The sequence below is a fragment of the Aythya ferina genome, assembly GCF_964211825.1.
Source record: "Aythya ferina genome assembly, chromosome: 2".
Taxonomy (NCBI): domain Eukaryota; kingdom Metazoa; phylum Chordata; class Aves; order Anseriformes; family Anatidae; genus Aythya; species Aythya ferina.
Genome location: NC_140297.1, coordinates 103,204,493 through 103,224,209, shown reverse-complemented (window position 1 = coordinate 103,224,209; position 19,717 = coordinate 103,204,493). Strand labels below are relative to the sequence as shown.

Below are 19,717 nucleotides of genomic sequence, written 5' to 3'. Positions count from 1 at the left end.
CCTTTGAACACAACAGCCCGTTTTTAATGCATCTTATAGCCAATATACCCAAACCATGTCTCTCTAGCTGTAAGGACAGAGTAGGTGAATATGTCACAATTAAAATCAAGGCAAACAACATTCACAACTCTTCCTCATCCACAGAGGCAGTCATTTCTTTGTAGAAGGTTATCATGTTGCTTAGACACAAACTTCCTTTAGTAACTCTGTGCTGAATTCTCTTAATTGTTTCTCTTCCTTCAGGTACTTGCACATAGCTTTCAGGAGGATTTTTTACATTATCTTCCTGAGGACTGAGATACGGCTGACCACTTCTGGTTTTCTGGGTCTTCTTTCTTGATTTTCTTGAAGTTGAAGTTAAGGATTTCTTGGTATATTTTAAGTATACAAAGGTATGCTTTAAAGAGCAAAGACTTCTTTACAATATGCATGTAAGCTGTGTTAAATAAATAAATATTTTATATTTTCAGGCTGCAGTGAGACAGGCAAATTTTATCTATGTGAGAAAAGTTGTCTTTCTTAGTCCTGGTCCACAGCTATTTCAAATATATGCTTGCTAATAAGTGGTTGTAGAATAACGTATAAATACTCTGACAGAATCCATTCTGAAGACATGAAATAATTAATACATTAGAAAGCATTAGTCAAATCAATTTAACCTCTCCAACTGGCTGAGTTTCAATTTAATGCAAAGTATAAAATCCCCTCCAACATAATTAGTCACCTTTAATTACTTTGATATCAGAATGCAAATGGAAAAATAAAAAGCTAAATAATTAAGCTAATTAGTGTACACTTTGTATTACATTAGTATAATAAAACAATATGTTTGTATGGTTAATATAAAGTTTTTTATTGATTTTTTTTAGTTATATGCACAAATATGTTTGTGTTTATATACAGATTATTATTATTATTATTATTATTATTATTATTATTATTATTATTATTATATAATATATTATTATAAATTTTTTTATTATTATTATTTATTAAATAATAATAATAATAATAATAATAATAATAATTATTATTATTATTATTATTATTATTATTATTTTAAATCTAGCTCAATCAACTCTGTATTACAACTTGTGGTTTAGCCCCATCAGGCAGCTAAGTACCACATGCTTCCATATATAAAATTTGAAGGGGTATCATGGAACAAAGTGTTCGTTAGCCCACCTCAGTGACTGAAGGAGGAACAGAAGAGATGGAGCTGGTAACTGTCAAAATAAACAAATACGAAGTTATAAACACCAATTTTTTTAAAACATTCTTTCTTCAGAAGCAGAATATTATATAAGCTGAATTATATATACTGAGTAAATATATTTGTAAATATATTATGCATACTGAGTATAATCCTGAGTTATGTATTTATTTTTCTGCAATATATCTGTTTGGAATTAGCAGATGTTAAAAACAATGGTGTGCTACATTTAGTCAAAAATGTAGAAATTACTTCTGTAGGACATAGTGTACAAGATGTGTTGGTAACAGAGGAGAGTGCTGTGTAAAACCTAGAGGGTATTATGGTGGTTTCTATTTAATTTTTGCTTCTTTATTGATGTCTCAATCCTTAATTGAAACAACTGTATACTGAAACATATTGCATGTAATTTTCAAGCTGTTTGTGATTCATAATTAATAATATTGTGGAACAAAAATTAGAATTTAATATCTCAAACACCAGCTAATGCAACCATAATCCTCTGAGAAGATCTACAAACTGCTAAAGCTGATTCTATCATTAAAATTACCTGTGGACACCTAAAATATTCAAAAACTTAGTTACATACTCTGGGGGTCATAGTGAATCATGGAGATATACATTTCCTGTGATTCATTACAAAACTTTGAGCTATTATTATTCTGCAGCAACTATTTACATTTTTTAAAGACTCTTATAATCCAAATGTTTTCCACAGACATACACATATATATTTTTATATAGCCATGTATATGATAATTTTTTACTCTGTCATATTTCTGGAGATACTTATTGGTATTTAAAATACATTATAAAATTACAGTTATGATGAAACAAGCATTTCTGGAAAGTTGAGAAAAAATATAAATTTTAAATAGAACACATATATTTAAACTTTCAATCCAGGACATTAAGAGATCACAGGATGAGTAATTTATTTATTTATTTATCTTAATATACTTGAAACAATATCTATTTGTATATTGTTAAAAATATTAGATAACATTTGTTGTCATTGTCCTATTTAATTTTTAATTATGCAAATGTAAAATTATGTGGTATGTCGATTGTCATCATTCACCAGGTGACTGTACATTTAGGACTCCATATTCCTACAGACTGTTCAAGGGTCCTGATCCTCTGGATTACCTTGCAGACAAGGAAGCTTACGTGGTCCTTGCTTTGCAGTTTGTGGACAGAGCTGACAGGTGCACTGAGAAACCCTTCCATACCATAAGAGTCACATGCACAAAACCTGTTTCGGATGCAGGGGAAGTTTAAACCTGGAGTGTTGTAACTGGAACATTTTAAGTTCAACAAGAAAGCATTTTCTGATGAAACTTTCCTAAAAAGAAAATCTGTCAGAAAGCTGCCTATTAGATCTCTTTCTGCTTATTTATTCTGATGTCGTTCTTACCCTTTCAGGGCAGTATGCTAGCATTTTCACTGCTTTTTGACATTCATGAAGCAAGGTAGTGATTCCATGCAATACCCAGAGGATTATATATATTCTGACTACCAGCTGCTTGGGGTATCATTGCAAGGCAAAGATTATACTTTAGCTCAATATTTCTGGAGATTAATGTTACTATATTATTTTTCACTTTAACCTTAGCTCTGAATTTCACAGTTCGTAAAGCTTTTGAGGCATATTGCAACACTGTTGCAATATTTCTAAGCCAAAATTTTAAGTACATTCTCCAGGATCTAATTCCCGGAGTATTTTCAAGTTTTGAAATTATGTGAACCACAATATATAGTAATGTGGTAGATTTTCACCTCCTTAGAAAGTAGGTCAATTCCAAAGTTAGGTTTCGAGTGGAAATAAACAAGGATTTATGCAATTAATGTTTATTATAAGATCTTCACATGAATCACTACCATTAGATTTTTTTTTTTTTTTTTTTTTTTTTTGAGCAAAAAGAATAGCAAGAGTTTGAAAGTCAGGCAATTAAATCAAATGGAAGAGATATGTGGTGGAATTTGTATAGCCCTTCCCAATCATTTGAGACCTTTATTGTTTAGTGTCATAAAATATACAGTATACTTCAAAATTTTACATAACTTTTATATTAAGACACAATGCAAAATAGTACATTTAAAATATGCAACTTATTTACCTCTGTTAACAGGGCCATTCTTTTTTTTTTTTTTTTAAAAAAAAAAAGGTAGTAATATTTAAACAAATTTTAAATAGTTGTACACAAGTAAAAGCAGCTATGGTCTTAGTAGCTCACATAAAACTTTTTATTATGGTTTTAATGTCCACAGATGTAATTGCAAAAGACATTCTGGTGACTCCTAAGATAGTGGAAACAACAAATCTGATTTTTATAATAAAGAAACTTGAAAACCTAATGCAAGTATTCCTAAAACAATCATGAGTTTTATTATTGATGTTATTAACTAAGTAGAATTGTCATATAATTTCAACATGGAGTAAGTTTGTTCATTACAGAAATAAGGGATGTTGTAGGCTACAAACATACAAAATATGTAAAGAGCTATTGCCATTATAATGGTCTTAGCTATAGTTTGTTTTTTTCTAAAAAGTTTTTTTTTTTTTTTTTTCCTTAAATATAGTATGATTCCTATCACAGAGCATGCTGCCATTACAAATACAGTAAGAAAGGCCCACTAAACCTTCTCCAGGTAGGTATTCTCATGCTCAGTTAACTGCCTACCAGTAATAATTTCAATGTTTGTCTTTACTGACTGATTACATCATTCCCTGGAGAATTAATTTATTGATTCATTGATGTCTTATTTAATAATGAAATTACTTTTCATCCTGCTTAACTGATTCACTGCTTTGTTGATTGTCCACTTACTGAATTTATTTGTTTAGCTAATTATTAATCCTTAAACTTTGCCTGTTTAATACCACTCCATTGCCTGTGTATTTTAATTATAATGAGTTTTGCAACCTAATTGACTCTGTACCTACATGATTTTCTCACTTAATTAATTGTGTTTATACAATTAATTGGTTGATTTATCCACCTCTATTTAATCACTGAATAATTGTATGGCACTGAGTTACGTAATGATTTGGTAGCCTTAGTCACATACTACCAATATTTGTCCAGAGCAGACCATGTCTCCTTCGTCTTCCTTACATTTTTACCTATCACTACCTCCTCTACCTTTTTTAATGTCCTCACTGTTTCTTTTTTTTTTCTTTGTTTGTTTTTTATTTTATTCAAATTAAATACATATTGATCTTTAACATTATCCAAATTTCTGTTTATTAATGTAAATTTAAAAAATATAAATTAAAATTATTCCCACCAGGGACAAGCATGACTACAGAGGATAAGAAAAAAGCTGAGGTTCTTATTGCCTTCTTTGTATCTGTCTTTACCTGCCAGACCACTTATCTTTGGGGTACTCAGCCTCCTGACCTGGAAGTCTGGGACAACCAGGGGATCAGGCCCAGTCAGCATGGGTTCATGAAAGGTAAGTCCTGCCTGACCAACTTCATCTCCTTCTATGTCTGGGTGATCCCTCTGGTGGATGAGGTGAAGGCTGTTGACGTACATGTAGTCTACCTACACATCATCATGGTTGTTGACATGGTCTGCCACAGTATTCTCCTGGAGAAGCTGGCAGACCATGGCTTGGACAGGTACACCCTTTGCTGGGTTAAAAAACAGGCTGGATGGCTGGGCCCAGATAGTAGTGGTGAACTGAGTGAAATCCAGTTGGCTACCAGTCACCAGTGGTGTTCCCCAAGGGTTGGTGTTGGGGCCTATCCTCTGTAATATCTTTACTGATGACTTGGATGAGGGAGTTGAGTGCACCCTCAGTAAGTTTGCAGATGACACCAAGTTGGGGGAAAGTGTTAATTTTCTGGAGGGTAAGAAGGCCCTGCAGAGGGACCTGGACAGGATGGGTCAATGGGCAGAGGCCAATGGGATGAGGTTCAACATGGCTAAGTGCCAGGTCCCGCATTTTGGCCACAACCCCATGCAGCGCTACAGGCTTGGGGCAGAGTGGTTTGAAAGCTGTGCAGAGGAAAAGGAATTTGGGGGTGCTGGTTGATGCTTGCCTGAACATGAGCCAGCAGTGTGCCCAGGTGATCAAGAAGGCCAAAGGCATACTGGTTTGTATCAGGAATTGTGCAGCCAGCAGGACCAGAGAAGTGATCATCACCCTGTATTCTGCTCTGGTGAGGCTGCACCTCTGTGTACTGTGTTCAGCTTTGGGATCCTCACTGCAAGGAGGACATTGAGGCCCTGGAACATGTCCAGAGAAGAGCTACAAAGATGGTAAAGGACCTGGAACACAAGTCCTATGGGGATATCTGAGGGCACTGGGGTTTAGTCTGGAGAAGAAGAGGCTCAGGGAAGACCTGAATACTCTCTACAAGTACCTGAAAGGAAGTTATGGGGAGCTGGGTGTTGGCTTCTTGCAGATAACTAGTGGTAGGTAGAAGGAATGTCCACATAACTAGGCAGAAGGAATGTCCACAAGTTACACCAGAAGAGGTTTAAATTGGAAATTAGGAGGCATTTCTATTCAGAAAGAGTAGTCAGGCATTGTAACAGGTTACCCAGGGAACTGGTGGAGTCACCGTCCATGGGGGTATTCAAGGAAAATCTGGACCTGGTGCTTATGGACATGGTTTGGTGGGTGATATTGGTGGTAGGATGATGGTTGGACCAGATGATCCTGAGGGTCTTTTCCAACCTTCATGATGGTATGAATCTATGATTCTATGATATCACATATATTGAAATATCTAGTCTTATATGGACTCCCCATAGCAATGCTTTTGAAGCTATCTCACATGATTCCACAAGCATTTTACAGGCACATAGGCTATTGAATCTATAACTGAACCTGCAGAAATTTGAAAAATAAGTTCAAAATTGTTACCATTATTTTTCTCTGACAAACTGAAAGGATACTGAAGATAGAATTCTGGGATTAAAATATTATACCAATCAAAATATCATGAAAATTTTTGATGAATTAGTAAAATACATGTTAAATCTGCAGGTGAAAGTAAATCCATGTAGGTCTAGTGGCAGACAGGACTAGACTTCATAATTATATATATATTGGAAAAATAATATACAAAATATAATTAGAAAAAGATTCAGTTTCTTACACTTTTACAAATACATGCAAGATGGAGGATAATTAACCTAACAGTTTTGCAAAGAATTATATGCAGATCATAACAAACTTAATGGTTCAGTATGAGATCACAGTACCTTGCTGTTATGAAGAAGACAAACAAGATGCTAAGATATACAGAATGATCCTTTATTTGTAAAACATGCAAAATAATCTTAAAACATCGATCTTCACAAGTAAAGAAGGAACTGGAGTAATGTGACTGTGGTGTACTGTTCAAGGTGTCGTCTTTCCAAGAAGATTTGGAATACAGTGAGAAAAGCTATGGCATACCTATAGGTTATAAATAGGTTTAAGGAAAGCTTGAAGTACTTAAACTTATTAAGTCTAGTGAGAGTGAATTGAGGCTTTTTAGTTCTAGGTCATAAGTTGTTCTTCGTGTACCCAACTGATAGTTCAAGAAACTATGGCCTTAAATTGTAGACAGAGAAACTTAGATTAGATATGAGAAAAAGCTTTCAAACTATCATTGAAAGTTGGGTGATTCCTTAGGCTGAGTAGAAAATTCAAATAGCCATATGTGGTTATGTGTGTTGATAATGTCACGGTATTTCACAGTCTTATTTAAATATATATATATATATTTTTTCCATTCATGTTCCTGTTTCGCAGGTTAGAAATTCAGGGAAAAGCATGCTCTTCCACTTTAATTCTGGAGTATTAACCAAATAAATATATCTCTGATCTGGGGTTCAGTTTAGTGGAAGTCAAAATTTAGGCTCACTAACTCACTGAGCAAGTTGTCACTATTAAATGAAAACTAGGGATTAAAATGAGATTCTAATGGCAAAAACTGGGACATTTCTTTATCTCAAGAAATATCTGTCACTCATTAATGTATTCTTCATTCATTCAAGTGAAATAATTAAAACCTACATTTCATTTCTAATTTCATCAGGATTACCAGTTTTTATGTTTGAGAATATTTAGAGCCAATATGTTCTGTAAAACATTTGTTTCCAAGCCAAAAGCTGAAGTGCTTACTATTTTCAGACGACAACGAAAATACTATGATCTTTTGAAGAAATAGTATAGCAGAAGAAATTTGGGTAATAAACAAATGTGTTTTAATCTTAAGATTAAGCATGTATGGACAACATATTTTAAATGTTTCACAAACCTACTTTACATGTATTTTTTAGACTTGTCTTTCCTAGCTGTAATTCTAGTAGAATCAATAAAGCTTCATATTTGACACAAGTGTAGAAAATAAATGACAGTTCAAGGTTCTAGAGTTTATGAAAGAAAAGGGCTAGTTTTTGTGTCCCTGCTTCATGCCAGTCCTATACCTAATCTAGTGTCACAGAGTCTTTGAGTCCAAATGGACTCTCGGAAAGCATTAGAACAGATACAAAATCACAAAATAAATTTAGGAGAAATATAAATATGTACCTGCATTTTCCTATCTAGCAATATTCCTCCCAGTACCTGCATGCAAACACATTAAATACACTTATTTCTTGTTAATCCCTAAGAACTTGTAACTTGCATTTGAACACTGCTGAAATCTTTGCTCAGAAAGTAGAAAACTTTAATGATTCCTTTATAGCTGCTTAAAAATCGCTAAGTGGTTTGAATGCAGACTGTGAATCCATGCAAGCTCATATGGAGTTTTGGTTCTTTATAGATAGCAGAAAGTGTTGTCAGATCACGAGATGGAAACAGCCAGTGGAGTTTTCAGTACACAGAGACCTGAGATAAAAACAAAACACAGTATTGTCATTTTATAAGAGCTTTAATCATGCATAACAGTTTGTTCTAATGAATATGTATGAGACACTGATGAACATGAATGATTGATATCTATGATTCATAGAGTGAAGAAGCTTATCTATATGCAGATTAAGTACCTCATAGAAAACTATTCTTCCTCTTCTCTCTCCCATTTTGGCTAACTTCCTGCTCCACTGAATGTCAAAACTTGGATGTTTCCTGCAATAACATCTTTATACTCATAAGAACAGATCTTGTCAATTCTCTTCAAATAAAACTTTGAGATTTCTCAGAACATTTTGGAAGCTTATATAACAGCTGCAATGCAGACCATTATTTTAAATTATTGAGGAAATGTAATATCTGTTTAAAAAAGAAAAAAAAAGTCTAACTAGGTTATCTTTCATAGTAATGCTAATATATTTAACAGAGCTAATATTAGAACTTGAATGTTAAAACATTCTGAATTCATTATATTAGTTATGATAGTGATACAATGATACCAATAGGTTCAAAACTATTTGTTGAAGATACTCAGTCTTGGAGGAATTAAGCCTTTCTCATTGCAGTCTGATATTTCTCTTATACCGTACTAGTCCATAAAAAATATAAACACTGCCTCCTGAAATTAAACTCGATTTTGTATGCTTTTATATAGCATGGATTCCTAATGATCAAAACATAAATAAAATATTGGAATAAATGAAATAATGAGATCTGTTCATAGTTTGTATGTGATTTAAATCTTTAGTTTCCTATCACACAATTTCTATGTCTAACTTAAAATATGCCATGCTCCATATGTTATTTTATGTTGGAATAAAAAATGAGAAATCAATTGAAATCTTAAATTCATGTATTTTCATTGCATTTAATACACTATACAGAATAGAAGCAATTTGAGAGGTAATAGTGAAAAATATTCCACAATATCACACTTTCAATTGGGAATGGAAGATAGATTAAATTTTAACTCAGTAATGCTGGACTTGACCTGTTTAGATTTTTCATAGTTCCTGAGAGCAGGAAAAGGAAAACAAATAGTTGGTATACAATGAATCCATGCACAAATAATATATGTTTATGTAAAACTTAATTATGTTTTTCTTTATTTATAGTTTTAAAGGTTAATGAAATAAAACTTTGTTTTTTCTACTGCATGTCATATTTTAAATATTTAGATTGTTTTTTATAAAAAAGTAGCAGCTTTTACTCTCAGTAAAAGAAAATGTAAAGGATATGACCTATAGGTGAATAGAAAATCCTATTTACTATTTTATTGTGCAAGAACAATACTTATTTTTAGCCAGTATTCATGTCAACATTTCCATTATTCCAGTACTCTGCATGTCTACTGAATCTCTAAAATTACTTCAGAAAAAGTCTCAAATGAAAAGTATCCGTGAGAACCTTATCCATATTCCATGTTCTTGTGTCACTTGGTTACCCAAAAACTACAAACAAAATCTTTTCCGAGTCCTTCAGATGAGATGAAAATTAGAATAACTTGTGCTTATGATTGATCCAAGCAGAAAAACTACTACAAAATATCTGACGGTGTTTTCAGACTGAGAAATATAGCGAGGTACCCACACATACATATACACATACATATAATGAAAATATACATGTAACAGCACATGTACATGTTCCAGGGAAGGAAGGTTTTACATAAAAGTAATTGCTTTTATTAAAAATACTATTATATTTGGAAAGCATATAAATCTTTTCAGACATACCAAATTCAGTTTCTTCTGAAACTGAAACCAAAAACAAACAAACAAACAAACAAACCTCCTAAAACTAAATACAAGAGTAACTTTTCTGACCTTAATTGGATATATAATTGTTAGACCACAGAGAAAAAGGGATTTGGTATCTAAGGCATATATGAAAGTTGATATGAGTTTAGAATGAGGGCAGTGAAGGGTGATAGGAACTTTCTCTGGGAAGAGAGATGTGATCTCTAGGTTGTGAGTCATGAGTAGTGGGAGTAAAATATATTCTGTGATAAATTCATAGCTTTACATAGTTAATATTCTTTGGTGGGTGAGCTTTAGTTACAAAGTTTGCCCTTGTAATAGATTTTTAGGTCTTTCTTGATTATCACATATGACAGATGATGGATGGTGTAACTCACTGTTTGGCAAGATGTGTTCCCAACTGGACAGGCTGTTATGTGTCTTTATCTATTCTCAGTTTGTGTTCATATGTGATCCTTAAAAATTGTATCTGTATTTTCCATGAGAGAACTTAGTGCTTGGATATAGTATATACAATCTGAACAGCAAAGAACTGTGGGACCCTGGGGTTGAAATATTTCTCAATTTCACCACAAAAATAATATAATAACAAAAACAAACAAACAAACAAACAAACAAAAACAAACAAACAACAACAAAAAAAAACCAGAAGATCTTTTTCAACCTATTTTAATTTGGTGCTAGAATTATTTTAATGGTGATGTATATGTGCTCTTCCTACAGACAGGTAACTCAGGGGAAAAAGGAAAAAAAAGTATTCCTTCCTGGGTAATGGTTGGACTTGATGATCAGTGATGATCAGTGCTAGGTTAAAGGCTGGACTAGATAATCTGAGAAGTCTTTTCCAACCCAAATGATTATATCATTTTATTATTCTATGAATTAAAAGATTTCAACTCTTTTTTTTTTTTTTTTTTTTTTAAGAAGATTTTCAACTTCTATTTTTTTTTGAAATATAAGATTTGCTATAGATTTCGTCATTGTAATATAAGAAAATCCTGAAAAGGCAAAAAATAAAAGACAAATCCAGCAGAACCAAGACATGGGTTGATCTACACTGTAAGACATAAGTATCTAATTCCAGGCCAATCTATTTTTTTGTTTGTTTGTTTGTTTTTATGCACATGTTTAATATTGTCTGTTTATTCTAGTGTTATTCAACACTGTAGAAGTCAGGGTGCTTCTGAAACTTCTGGAGCAGGACTTCTAGTATTTTGTTGATTTGATTTTAGGGTGAATTGATATTCTGGGTGTGCACCATCTTACTTACCTGAAATGCCAATCTGCTTTCTGAGAAAAGATAAAGGAAACCTGAAGGTTGGAGGAGAACCATGACATGATTCAGTGTATCTTCTTCTGGAGAACTACAAAAGAACTTAAGATAGATATTCAGGAAAAAGTTGCTCTGTATAATAGGTTCCTTTTAGCATGTGTATGACATAAAGAAAAAATCACCCGAAGGCTATACTCTTGATATTCTCTATTAGACACTCTTCATAGGAAAAAAATGTAACATAGGTATAATACTAATATTAGGTAATCATATAAAAATATTTATTTTTTTTTAAATAAAAGTTATTTTTAAAACTAATTAAGAACCTTATTCTTTGTCTCTCTCTCTCTCTATATATATATATAAAAAAAAAAAAAAAAAAAAAAAAAAGGAAATTCAAAGCTACCAGGAATATATCATAGAAATAAAAATAAAAAGACCTAACTCTAAGTGATTAATCTTTTAGTATTTATGTCAGCAAGATTTTTTTATATGTATCTGAATACGGGTACTTTTAAGATCACAGTTTGCCATCAGAATGACTCATATGGGGCATCATTTTCTAAAACAGATTGTCTTTAAGGCTGCTGATGGCAAATTAGGCCATAAAGACCAGTACACTTGTACAGAATTGAAATAGTAAATCAGATTGTGCTTGAAGAGGCAAGTCATTGCAACATTTGCATGTACTTTCTTAGTATAATTTTTAAAATACTAATTTGCTTGGAGACTTCTAAACTTAAATCAAGCATTAATTTTTTTATTTTTTATGTTTTTTTCCCCTATAGAGAACATAGTGTTGAAATTTTGCATGTATTCAGTGAAAATCTAAGCTAATATGTGCATGCAGTGATATCAAAATGAGAAATTAAAAATGTCATTAAAAATTAAGACAGACTTCTCTAGAGCAATTGCTTGGCAGCTTGTATTTCATTAAATACTAAACCTGTGCTTTCTCTATTGAAAGTCAATTTGCTTTTTAAATTTTGCATCCACTTTCCCCTATTACAGCCTTCATAAAAGAGTTTAAAATATACTAGATTATACATATATATTATTCGGGATGGAAATTGAATGCAAAATGAAATCTTCAGTGTGGTGATTAAGTGTGAGAAACAAGTTTAAAAGCCTATTCAGGATTTTTTGTCCAAGTTAGCTCTTAGAAAATGTTTGCATAACGCTTGACCACAGTGAGAATTACAATAACAACAAAGTCCAGAAATATTTAGTAAAATCATTATTCTTCTGACTACAGTAGTTTTATTTTATTATATAATTTTCTTAATACCTCCAATTATACCATTTTGTCATCTAATAAAGAGTAATCAACAATAATCATCCATCTTTCATATCACTTTATATCACTTAAATTGCCTAATTCCATAATAAACTTGTCATTTGTGATTGAGGCAGCATAATATATTTCTGTGTCAAAAGCTAGATATATTAGGTGTTAATGAAACTGTATGAATCATAATGATATAATGTAATTTACTCGGTAAAATCATGAAAGAATTAAAATAAATAAATAAATAAAATCTATCATTATTTTTCCATCAAATAAATTGGAAATATATATATTTTAATGGGACAGAACATTCATGAACTTAATGATCGCTTGTGGGGAAATTCACTTACTGTTGAAGTCCAGGTCTTGGATGCTAAATGCAATTAACTTTAACTGCATATTGAATTGTCTGGATGGTTGAATTTGAATAGTTGTGGTCAATGGTTCAATGTCCAGCTGGAGATCAGTGACAAGTGATATTTCTCAGGTATCACTATGGGGACATCTATTATTTATCATCATTGTCAGTGACATGGACAGTGGGATTGAGTCAGAAAGTTTGTGGACAACACTAAACTGTGTGGAGTGGCTGATATGTTGAAGGGAAGGGATGCCATTCAGAGGGAGCTGGACAGGCTTGGGAGGTGGGTGCACGTGAACCTCAAGAAGTTCAGCAAGGCCAAGTGCAAGGTCCTGCACATGGGTCAGGGCAATCCCAAACACGAATACAGGCTGGGCAATGAGTAGATAGAGAACAGTACTGCAGAGAAGGACTTTGGGATGCAAAACTGAACATGAGCTGGCAAAGTGTGCTTGCAGCCCAGAAAGCTAATTGTATTCTGGGCTGCATTAAAAGAACCATAGCTAGCAGTGCAAGAGAGTTGATTCTATTCATTTACTCTGCCCTTGTGAGACCCCACTTGGAATACTGCATTAGGCTCTGGGACCTCCAACATAAGAAAGACATCATTATAGCGAGTCCAGAAGAAGGCCATGAAGATGATCAAAGGGCTGTAGCACCTCTCCAGTGAAGAAAAGCTGAGAGAGTTGGAACAGAAGGCTCCAGGGAGACTTTATAATGTCCTTCTAGTATAAGAAAGATAGAGAGGGGCTCTCTCCTCTCCTCTCCTCTCCTCTCCTCTCCTCTCCTCTCCTCTCCTCTCCTCTCCTCTCCTCTCCTCTCCTCTCCTCTCCTCTCCTCTCCTCTCCTCTCCTCTCCTCTCCTCTCCTCTCCTCTCCTCTCCTCTCCTCTCCTCTCCTCTCCTCTCCTCTCCTCTCCTCTCCTCTCCTCTCCTCTCCTCTCCTCTCCTCTCCTCTCCTCTCCTCTCCTCTCCTCTCCTCTCCTCTCCTCTCCTCTCCTCTCCTCTCCTCCTCTATCTGTAAGGTCTCTTTCAACTCAAACCACTCTATGATTTTATAGCCACAGTGAGGGGAACAACATATAATTTATTTTTTATTTTTCTATTTTATTTTATGAGAAAAGTTATACTACTTTGGATGAAATTAACACAAGTATATGAATATGAAGTGTGAATAGTAGGTCTTAAAAAACTTAAAAGACCTTTTCTCCACACCAAACTTCCAAGACATATACATTTAAAACTTTGATGAATAATAAATATATATATTCAGGCTAATATCTTCAATGATAAAGGATTAAATATATATATATATATTTCTTCTTTTTTCCATCTCAGTGAGGAGCATAAAGGCAGTAGAATAATTTCCCTAACATGTCATCATACTTTCATAACAATAATCTATATTAAATTTTCCTTAGACAGTTAGTTTGAAAATTAATGGGATTAGTATTGAAACATCAGGAAGATACCGTCACCAATGGTACTAAAATAGTAGAGCTTTCAGTTAGATGTCCTTGATATGCTTCAGTGAACATATTTCATTTTAATATTGGCTTCTAAATCAACCTCCAAGTACATCTCATGATAATAAAGAAGGTTATAAATTAATTTGCATAATAAAACAATAAACTTGGTGCTCATTCAGAATTGCAGAGCATATTTTAATACCATTATACCTGTTGATTTAAAGCTTACCATTTTTTATTATTTCTAATCTGATCAGCTGCCTAAACTGATAAGAAAATTTAAGAGCAGAGTGTTATTTTGCCAAGATTTTAATAGCCTGACTTATTTTACAAAGAAATTATTGGTGACTTTAAGTGGGATATGGTGTTATGACTCTGAGAAGGCTTTTTATAATTATATATTTATGAGCGACAATTAGATGAATAGTGTATATATGACACCTACTTTAAATACCTAAAGCTATTCAATAGAATTGAAACTTGTCGTGGTTTAACCCGGCTGGCAGCTAAATACCACGCAGCCGTTCGCTCACCCTCCCCCCTCCCTCTCTGGGACGGGGGAGAGAAATGGAAAGTGAAGCCCGTGAGTTGAGATAAAGACAGTTTAATAAGACAGGAAAATAATAATAACAAAATAATAATAACAATAATAACAATAATGTTACAATGGTGATAATAGGAAAATAATAATAATATGTACAAACAAGTGATGCACAATGCAATTGCTCACCACCCGCTGACCGATGCCCAGCCTAACCCCGAGCAGTCCGGCCCCCTCCCCCCGGCTAGCCACCCCTATATATTGTTTAGCATGACGTCAGATGGTATGGAATACCCCTTTGGCTAGTTTGGGTCACCTGTCCTGGGTCTGTCCCCTCCCAGCTCTTACTGCACCCCCAGCCTGCCTGTTGGCAGGACAGAGCAAAAGTCTGAGATGTCCTTGGCTTGGTATAAGCACTGCTCTGCAACAATTAAAACATCGGGGTGTTATCAGCACTCTTCTCATCCTAAGCCAAAACACAGCATTCCACCAGCTACTAGGAAGAAAATTAATTCTGTTCTAACTGAAACCAGGACAGGGATATGGTGTTATGACTCTGAGAAGGCTTTTTATAATTATATATTTATGAGCGACAATTAGATGAATAGTGTATATATGACACCTACTTTAAATACCTAAAGCTATTCAATAGAATTGAAACTCTTTTTTCTTATTTTTCAATGCGTTCTTAATCTTACAAAAGATTCATAAAACTAACCAGCTGAAAAACAAACTTTAATCTGAAAAGCTTATTTACTTTTTGGCACTTCTTATCTGTAATATTTCTTATGATAAAGCTCATGAATTACATAATAAATTTATAAATTGCTTTATAAAGCATATTTAACTCTGACCTTTTCTTTGACAAATCTAAAATAACAGTCACAAAAAAATATACACTATCATAAAAGATGCCTCTTTCTACAAACCCTTACTTTGATTATACATGTATTCTTTTTTCCATTGCAGCTATATGATCACTATTACTGTTTTAAAGATGTGTTATTCTCAATAGGCTCAAAAGAACGCAACTCCCTTCTTCTCCTTTTTAAAAGTCAAACTACTTTGGCAGCTGTTTCAGAAGAAATAGAGTTCCAAAAACAGATGTTAAATTTCTCCACAGATATCCTCACATAGCCTTGGGAGCACTGTACAAATTGATCTGTAAATCCAAAATACCTGGATCCTTAAATGAAACCACTGACTTCTATTTGTTGAGGGTATAACAAAACAGATGAGGATATATGACTGCTCAATCACTGTTTTCATGTTAGACAGAGAGCTCTGCTTTCTCATCCCAAATCAGAAACTAACGTCTGCAGTGTAAAGTTTGAAGTTGAAAAGGAGAGACACAGCATCTGTGGTTTGAAATAACTTGTCTGGCTTTATACCCAAGTGTAGGACAAGCTTTCACAGAACTGGTAGAAGCAATGGTTTATTGTACTACTTTTCATAATCTGTCCCCCCAGTATATAAGCAAAGTCAGGTATAGCAGGCATATATAATATACAATTAAAAATCAGGTTCCTAGGTCATGAACAGGTATTCACAACTGAAGACTCAAAGAGGAAATGTGGAAATGTTTTGGAAACATGTTGATTTCCAACGTCATGCTGATTATATGGGAATTGGAAGCTAATGTAAGGCTGAACATCTCCTACAACCTTCATCCTTCCTTTTTTCCAATGAGTTGAAGTCTGAAGTCACAAATCAGAGGGTAATACAGAACAGGTTGATAACTAACAAGCAGCAAATTAGGACACACATATAGACTAAGCATGAAGAAAAGAGAAAGTCTAAATCTTGTTTCATGGGAGAAGCATTAAAGAAGACAGGCAGCTACTTACAATTTTTTGTAGCACTATAAGCTAGTTCCAGCTTGCACTTACTGCAGTTTTTATTAGAAGATGCTGAAGGTGTCATAACTTCCAGTTGGCAAAAGATGAATTTCAGCAGTTAAGAGAGACAGAACACTCTAGGCATAATAAATAGCAATCTGTGAGATATTATAATTGTAAGAAATTATTACAGAGTCCTATTCTCTTTTCATCAAAACTGAATATCCTGTTGAGGTGATCTTTAATTGGAATTTGAATGACCAAAAGGTTTTCTCTGGAAAAAAATATATGCCTTCTAGGAAATGGGGTGCAGATTCATGTTGCACTGATTCCAGAGTAAAGACAACTTGAGAAACATTACCTTCCTTATTTGCCTACAGCTTCTGTCACCTCCCTTCCCATTATGTATTTATTTATTTATTTATTTTTGAGAATAATACAAAATTGGACTTTTTCATTGATCATTCCTCCACACCCAGATCTTCATATGTGGAGATTGTGGTGAAAATAGAAACAAATTGGTGGGCATAGGAGAATACCAATTTCTTAAGTAGTACCACTCCTGAGGCCAACATATTTGAATAAAACATTTAATGGGGTCATTATATGCTATTACTTATTTGCTAAATAGAATAACAACTTAACTGCCTTAAAATAAATTTATTGAAATAAACAATATTATAATAATTTAGTTGTGGTACTCATTCAAATGTAAGATTTTCAAAATTCTGTTAGTCTGAATATGTGTCTGGTTTTCTGACTATTTTCACATTCTGTGAAATGTAATTGTAACTGTAATCTTTTGCATTATCTTCTTAATTTTGTTGTTAGGTTCTATCTAGTTTGTAAGTTTGTATACTTTAAAAACTGCAGGTAATCAATGAATATTGACTATATGACTATGATGAATGTGACTATTTGAAGTCATCTATTTACTTTATTATGGTCTTAGAAGAAAGTAGTATTAAACATTGACTATTTTTTTGAGATTGACCTCTTTACCTTTGAAATAGGTTAGTGCAAACTGAAAGTATGCTGTGTATTTGTGACATCTAGTCAATACATTTGATTAGACATCTAGTATATATATATATAGTTAAATATTGCAATCTTAATTTTTAAAAGACTTAGATTTTCTATAGAAACTTCCAAACTTTCAACAACTCACCAAACATGCAAACGCTTTGTTGGTAAAAAACACAAGTTATTTTAATGTATAGTAAAGGACCTCTAACTGGATTGATTATATTCCTAATAAATGCATTATAGACAAGAATTTCAAACACCTCTGCCCCTGCCAAAAGAATAATAGCTCATGGTAATGAGAACAGAGCATATATCTTACATGGAAAATTTTAAGGCACAGAAACTATACTCAAAACAGCATTCCCAGGATTATTCTGAACTTAATACTTTCCTCTGATGTTAGAGAATACAGCTCTGTAGTGTTTTTGTTTTGTTTTGTTTTGTCTTTTCTTCTTCAGTCTAGTCAGAACCTTGTTCACAGTAGGAGACAAATCAATCATTACATTTGATCTGTAAATAAAAATGAAAGTGTTATCTCATGCACTTCAGACCCAAATTTGTATAATAAGTACACTTCCCTTGAATGCTATTTTATCCCTCAATTTCATCTCACATGAAATTGAGACATTGAGACATTATTATCAGGATGTCTCTCCCACAGGCTTTTCCACATAATTATACAGGTAGAGTACTCTGAGATAATATTTTTTTTCCTTGGCCACTGTTAAGATTAGGCCATATTAAATATTTAAAGTGGTGCATACTACATACTTGTCTGCTCTCAGACAAAAAAAAAAAAAAAAAAAAAAAAAAAAGGTAAAAATATCTTTCTGTTCAACTTCACTTAAATAGCAATTTATATATATATATATATAAAGGTGAATGGATATCAATGTAATTACAAACGAAAGGTAATTTATGATACTAATTTATGCTTCAGTGCCTCTAATGTTGTCTTAAGTTGTCCATTTCCTCTATTTCGAGGTGACAGTAGGAGAATAAGGAAACCAAAATATTTTAATGGTCTTCATCTTTTTCACAACTTTTATCTTTGAAGAAGGAAGCAAAGGAAGTAGATTTTCAGTTTCTAGCAACAGAAACTTTACTATTTTTTTTCTGACTGTTAGGAGATCTATCAAAGTTCCTCAGTTTCTATGTTTAAAACATATTTTTGTGCTATATATGTTTCAAGGAAGGAATATTTCTCATATACACATCAAACAAATATTTGGAAAGATACCTATGCAATTTTTACAATGGTCACAATTGTGAAAAAGCAGAATTTCATTGTAAATTCACAGAAAAAAAATATTTTCTTACTGCTTGGACAATAGAATGCTAACAAAGTTTCACAGCTTATTGTTAGAGTAGTGAGGAATAAAGCTTAACCTCAAGCACAAGGCCACAGTATAGAGAAGAGGCAGCAGTCACTCCTAAACAGTGAGGTAGCAAGAGTATTTATTTACCCTTGGTATGTGAAAGAGGATTACACCTTAAATCAGCTGATAAAATACTCTCTGCTCTTTCTTTCTTCTCCTCTCACTCTGCCTCTCTAAATTGTTGTCAAGACCCTACAGATTCCTGCCTTCTGCTCATCTGTGAAAGCTCAGCCTTCAAGAAAACAACCCGCTGCTGTTCTTCAAGCTTCCAGCTTTTCTGTTCTCTTCCATTCTTCACTGATCATGTTTTATTATGTGACACAGCATGCATCACTTTTAGATAAATAAAAGAGCAAGTAAAACAGCTCCTTTTCCAAAGACTTTTAAGCATGGAAGAAAATATACAATGCATTTAGGCAAATACCAAAAAGGTTTGATAACAATTTCACTTATTCTTCTTTCTTTTCCCATTTCAGTCTCATTATGATGAGAATTTAATCTGCTTTTGTCTTTGCAGTACTTCACAAGCCCTTGCCTTATCTTGAAAAAGTCAATATATGTTAAAAGCTTTTTTTCATGAATAACTATATTAAAAATTAAAAAATTAACAAGATCCTTTTTTTTTTTTTTTTTTTTTTTTTTTTTTTGTGAAGCAAAGAACTGAGCATATGGCTTTACTTTAATAAAATCTAAGCACATATCACTTTTTA

The 19,717-nt window shown here is 33.2% G+C and overlaps 1 long non-coding RNA gene across 1 annotated transcript in view; it reads left to right on the top strand.

The window, feature by feature from the left end:
* The first annotated feature begins 291 nt into the window (after window positions 1-291).
* Window positions 292-19,717, top strand: part of LOC311433088 — a 125,094-nt gene continuing 105,668 nt past the window's right edge. Inside the window, exons 1-3 of the long non-coding RNA XR_014690560.1 lie at window positions 292-392; window positions 3,797-3,865; window positions 4,585-4,672. This is a non-coding gene — a long non-coding RNA (uncharacterized lncRNA). The remainder of the gene's footprint in view (window positions 393-3,796; window positions 3,866-4,584; window positions 4,673-19,717) is intronic.